This window comes from Adiantum capillus-veneris, chromosome 19 (genome assembly GCF_014529385.1).
Source record: "Adiantum capillus-veneris isolate H3 chromosome 19, ASM1452938v2, whole genome shotgun sequence".
NCBI lineage: Eukaryota > Viridiplantae > Streptophyta > Polypodiopsida > Polypodiales > Pteridaceae > Adiantum > Adiantum capillus-veneris.
This window is the reverse complement of record NC_140949.1, coordinates 12,265,923-12,272,020: the sequence shown is the minus strand read 5'-3', so window position 1 is coordinate 12,272,020 and position 6,098 is coordinate 12,265,923.

Here is a 6,098-nt window from a genome sequence, read left to right as displayed (position 1 = left end):
TCAACACTCCCCCCCTCAGAATTCATTTCGTCCCTGACATGACCTCATTGTCAATGTCGATGCGGTCTTTGTTGTCGTTTTGCTTTCTTGTGCTTTATGTCCTTCACATCCAAACCCCGAGTTGCAACATCTGTTGTTGTCATTATAGGGCTATTGCTAGATCTAAATTCAGAAAGAAGCCAATCTCGTTCAGCTTGACTCTTATCATCGTCGATAGATAAAGCTGCAAATTCATTCATTGGAAGTTGTCTAGTAACTTGATCACAACCTCTTTTTGTTTCCATAAATATGATCACTTTACTTCCATCCATCAATCGCTTCAGTAAATCTGGCAATTTTGAGTATTTCTCATTCTCAAAAACAACTTCTACAATCTGTAGAATTGAATGATTGTCTTTTAGAGCTTATGAATCAATGACAACTTTGTAAGGATTTTGAAGAAATTGTCTAGGTAAACCTTCTACTTGTTTAGGCCAAGTTATACTCCAATACTAAGTCTGTTTGTCACATCGAATCTGGGATATAATTTTGAGATTAATCAAAACCCATGTTTGCTAGGGGATTTTTAATTCTTTGCCTTCTTCGTATCACCCGTGCCGACATTTTTCTCCATTGCTTTCAATTTAATACTGCAGACATAAGAACTAGATGTTCAGTTAAAATAAGTTAAAAAACTTTTCAATATGTATTAGAAAAACAATCACCCGTGCCGACATTTTTCTCCATTGCTTTCAATTTAATACTGCAGACATAAGAACTAGATGTTTAGTTAAAATAAGTTAAAAAACTTTTCAATATATATTAGAAAAACAATCACTCAGAAAGCAATCAAATCTACACAATATGAGATTTGCAATGCACTCTAATCAATTCCACATATCGATCACATATGTTATGAGAGAACATACACATGAGCATACACATTGCAATGCACTCTCTACGTGGCATTATGGATACAAAAATAATATGAAATTGTCAATGGAATTGTAAATATAATGATTAGTTATATATCCTCTGCGATCTGAAAACAATAAGACACAACTATTTACATTTATACAACAATAAGAATCATCAACATTTACATTAAAATGATGATAATTATTTGCAAAACACACATGAAAGACATAATGTCGACGATTGACCATCTCATGCACTAACAATCTTTTAATTATAATACATAATTCACTCCCTATATAAACCAAGCATAAAACAAGGCAATGAAATCTTCAATAACAATTACAAAATTGAGGACTACTTGTACCCAATTAAGGATTGTAGACCCCTTATGCATCCAATTCAATATATAAAAGGTAAATTCACACAATTAAGGATTATAGTTCTCATATTGTGCAGTGGAGATGTATATCAATTTAAATCTATGAAAAATGCAAGACTTCAAAGATCTTTATATACCTAGTACACTAGTACAGAGCATCCGACCCTTGACTATCAACTCGTTATTTAAATATGTTCATCTTTTAAAACCAACTACAGCCCTTTTATGGAACTGCAAATTCTCAATTTTTTTGGTTTCGTACTTTTACATTCGGTGAAGGGTTTCAATATTTTTAAAAGTGGTTATCGAATTAAGAATCACGTTCGGCCCAAAAAATAGGACATGTGACTCTGTAACCTTAGGTCAATTCACAAAAAGCCTGACGGCCCTCGCCAGAAAGATGAAAAAGCCCTGCGAGCCTACCGGCTCTATTGGTTTCTGCAGGTCACCATCAAGATCACACTAACCATTAACGTGATCACGTGATTCTCTTGTCTAAATAATAGAGTTATTAATATAATCACACGATCGTGATTACGTCAATGAAATCCTTGATTGGAAGCTTCCTTGTTTATCAATTTCATTCCGAGATTCCTCTCGATTCCCACTCAACTCCATTGAGGACATTGCTCTCGTCGTACCCTTATCAAAGTGACAAGGGGCACTCCAACCCATAACCATCAGGAATTTGACCTTTAGTTCATCTTCTGTAACCAAGCAAGCCGCGACAATCAGCTGCTCCGACCTGGCAGCCCATGCCATAAAAAAAGCTCGCATGTCTACCTCTGTGCAACCCCCTCCTTAGTTGGCCATCGCCCTCGCTCCTTGCACGTCCTATGCTTGTCTCCTTGCACTTCCAATGCTTGTGTACCCACCACCGTGCGCGAGCAACCTCTTGTGTGACCGTCATGTTGCCCATTACCCGGCACCCTATCTCATTTTATTCTTTGTACTTTTTGATTTAATGTGATTGGGTCCCCCCTACTATCCCCTACTCACATACACGCAAGGCTCTTATTTTAAAAAATAAATCATACTCGATTATCCCCCGGAGTGTTGTGTCGTGTGTTCCCCTGCACACTGCTTGCGAGAGAGAGAGAGAGAGAGAGAGAGAGAGAGAGCGCTTTGCATAGGCCAACGTAGAGGTGTCGTGTTGCCTCCCTTGGCCTGCATACACCGTGAGAGACACAAAGACAACTCCTGCCGTACGAGCGCGCAGTCATGTCACGGGATCGTGTCAAGATGTTGATAGTCTTCAACTGCCTCACAGGGTACTTGAAGCTGCTTTCACATCCTTGCAAGTACCCACATCACCTTTCTCCTGCCAACGTCAACCCCTTTTGCTCTATGAGCATGGCGTTCGAACTTCGATAGCCGTGATTCCAATCATTATTACGCCATGCTTACTCCATGCCCCTGCAGTTGGAGGTATAGGACTCCAAGCATGAGAGCTGGAAGCCCCGGCCTGTCCCTACGGGATGGGTGTTCTGAGACGGAATGCTCCTATCTCGGGAGTCGGATCAAGTATGAAAGGTGAGCTTCGTAAAGGCAGGCAGGCTAGCATTCGTTGTTTGGAGCAGTTTTATTTGGGCATTAAAGAGCGATTGAAGCTATTGGGTTCAGCAGAGGGAGAGGATATGATAGACATTGGGAGGAGGAGGGGGAGAAGACTCAAATTAGTGGCCTGGGGCAAGGAATCTTTAGTCTCTTGTTGTTAGCGTATCCCTGCAAAAGCTGGGAGCCATTACCCACGACTATAAGGTGCAGACTCTTGGAGCACTTGCCAATGACGCTCTGCAACTTTACAGGAGAAGCGTTGATCACAGAAGGAAAATCCATGGAGTTAGTGCAGCAATTCGTGCATATTTTCATATGCCTGTGTGCATGAGGGTGACCCTGGTATGCAGCAAAAACGTAGGTCTCAAAATCAAGGTGCTTGAGCAAGCGGGTCATGTGGGTAATGGCAAGGGTGAAAGTTGTGCTTACATCTTGGCCATATTGTCATCAAGGCCAGAGCAAGGAGTTGGCTTATTGTGAAGCTCCTTCAGCTACTCCTCACCAAGAAGCGCACATGCATAGCAGCGGTGGCTGAAAAAGCGCTACGAGCCCAGCTGAGGCCAACCATGCCCCTGCACCTAGCCACCGAGAGAGTCATGGGTGGTGGATCGGCACCATCGCAACGTCACTGCGCATGCCTAAACGGTCACCCCCGGTGCAAGCCGTTCACGTGGAGGGAAACTGCCTCATTGGCTGTGATGCGAGGACATGCGACAAAACAGGTTGACTTTCCCATTAACGACCATTTCACCCGGTGCTACTGCAGCATGTGCGCCATCATCTAACAGGTGGTGAAGCTTGGGTCTCATCCAGCCAGCCATCGGAGAGCAATGCATGTGCGCACTCTAAGAGACATGCTTGATCTCTTTACCAAGTCTAGGAGTTCTCTCTCTTTTATTATGACTACTAGCGTGTGGCTCTCTCTCTCTCTCTCGCTCTCTCTCTCTCTCTCTCTCTCTCTCTCTCTCTCTCTCTCTCTCTCACTCACACACACACACACACACACACACATTCATGAGATAGAGCATCACACTTGCCGTGAATTTGGGAGGTACGGTGCAATCTAGTCAGCAGTGGGTACTGAATCTGGCTTCTCCCCAAATTGTGCAAGCATAATAATAATATCTACTGGCACTATGAAAACCTCGAAGTGTTTACCGCGTTTTATAGAGAGAAGGTGTAAATTCAATGAGAGAAACAAGAGAGAGGAGGGCGGGGGGGTTTTTTTTGTGTTTAAAGTATTACCGTGACTGTATCCACTGTTAGTACCGATATTATTATCGCTGAACATTATTACCGCGTCCATTACCGTCGTTATATCCGCTGCCCAAATTTAGCGCCTAAACTTTCGAATTCTGGATTAACTCCCCCCTTCAAATTTTGGTGTTTCCCTCCTCTCAATAAAAATTAAAGAGTAATGTATATAAATTTCAAATATAAAAATGAAAAGAGAGAGAGAGAGAGAGAGAGAGAGAGAGAGAGAGAGAGAAAGAGGGGGGAGAAGGAGTCGGGGGATATAAGGCCCGGTCCAGACGCTACGGTGGAAATGCTTTCCACAGGGGCGTTTAAGTTGCGTGGCACAAGCCTATTTGCTGCAATAGATATCACCTTCCTCTGGGCCCGTCATTTTTGTTCCGGCACCCCCGCCCCCCCCCCTCGGAAGAGCCGTTGGCCTCTCTCCACCTCTCTCTTTTTTTCACTCTTCTTCCTCCAACATCGTTTAGACGAGGCAGTGGTAGACCTGCAGAAAGCCTTTCTTTCTCCAACCTCGTCTAAACCCAGCTTAAGATTACCCTTGTTAACAACTAAAATAATCATTGTCAATTGATTAACATAATTGAGCATATTCTCAAATCTAAAGAGAGAAAGAGAGAGGTGAATGGATTACACGATCAAAAAACTTCATAACTGCAAAATGTTTATGAATCATCTTCCAAAAGATCTCTACATGAAGCATCATCCAATTCTAAGCGCATGGCTCCTAAATCAATAAAGAGAGAAACAGAATTGTCGTTTGTGGATGCATTGCTAGCTTCATCATCTTCGAGTTCATCATCCTCCATCTCATCATCTTCATCATCATGACAATCATCCTCACTAAGACTTGTTGCCGCCGGACTTGATTCATCGATCTCCCTCTCCTCTGTTTCCACCTCATCCAAAGTCGGAGGTGGAAGAGGGTCGAAGATAGTCTCCACTTCGTTAGTGGAAAAAATGGTTCTCCCCCGAGGTGTTACGAGAATTACGAACCAAAGTTTTGGTTGGTGGATTGCTGGGATATAGATGACCTATAAAATAGAAGCTCAAAGTGAGTGACATTGGTATAACTAACGATACAACAAGTAAATAAGAATAAAAAAGGTACATGTCACTCACCTCCTCACAATTGCGTAGTAAAACTAAATTGTCATACCTCCCTGTGTGATGCACACTAGAGTCCACCACGTAGAGGCCATTCTCATGTCGTTTAGACACATTTGCAAACCACTTGCACTCAAAGATGAAGCTATGAAAGGTTCTAAAATTAACCTTTAGTATCCTTTCAATAGTTCCGCAGTATCTGGCTTCATCACCGTCTGTGTCAAAGTTGCCCATGATGGCACAATCTATGGTGGTTCTATGCTCGTCAATGTGGCGCGTACGAAAGTGACGACCCTTTGACCACATAGAGTTAAAGGAAAGGTACTACAAAATAGAAAAATATATTAGTTTGTCAAATACATATTAAAAATAATTTCAACAAATAGCGAGACAATATGGTTTAGGTATATGAGTACTCTGCCTTTGGTACACAGCCTCGTGCATACTCCCATTCTTTGTTGGTGATGTCTTCTCCGTGCGCTTTTGCCTCGGTCATTCTCTCATGAATCCACTCTGCACTAATGAGATTTGGGAAACATGAAAGGTGTCTAGGCACTGGGGGTACCCTCCTTCCTCCATGTGCTTGTTTCCATGCTTCCCTCTCTTGCAAACGTCTGGACTTTGCCACTGTCCACAACTTCACCCACTTGGTCATAATCTTTGTATTGAGAATGCAAAAGTTATCGACCACTCAGGATAGATTCATATCCATGTTAAGTAGTTTTCCCTTTCCACTTGTCAAGTGTGAAGTCATCCTTGAATCTTCCTCGTCTGACCACATGCGAGGCATTGAAGGATCAACTTGTGCCAAATACTCTGATATGTAAAGAAATGCCTCTTGAACAATCCACCCTTCGGCCATACATGCCTCTGGTTGAGACCGTAGCCGCATAAAATCTTTGAG